Genomic DNA, 204 nt, shown 5'->3' with positions numbered 1-204 from the left:
TCGACACCCACACGCTCTGACCCCCCTCCCCAGGCTTCCCCTCTTTCCTACATCTCCCCTCTTTCTTATCCCTTCTGTATTTCTCTCTCCCTTTTTCTTATTTCTCCCATTTCCTCGTCTTGCTCTCCTTTTCTCTTCCTACTCTTCTCCTTCATCCCTTCATTTCCTTCTCTCCCTGTATTCCCCTTTCACTCCCTCCTCCCC

Source organism: Penaeus monodon, chromosome 19 (genome assembly GCF_015228065.2).
Source record: "Penaeus monodon isolate SGIC_2016 chromosome 19, NSTDA_Pmon_1, whole genome shotgun sequence".
NCBI lineage: Eukaryota > Metazoa > Arthropoda > Malacostraca > Decapoda > Penaeidae > Penaeus > Penaeus monodon.
Note: the sequence above shows the minus strand (reverse complement) of the source record.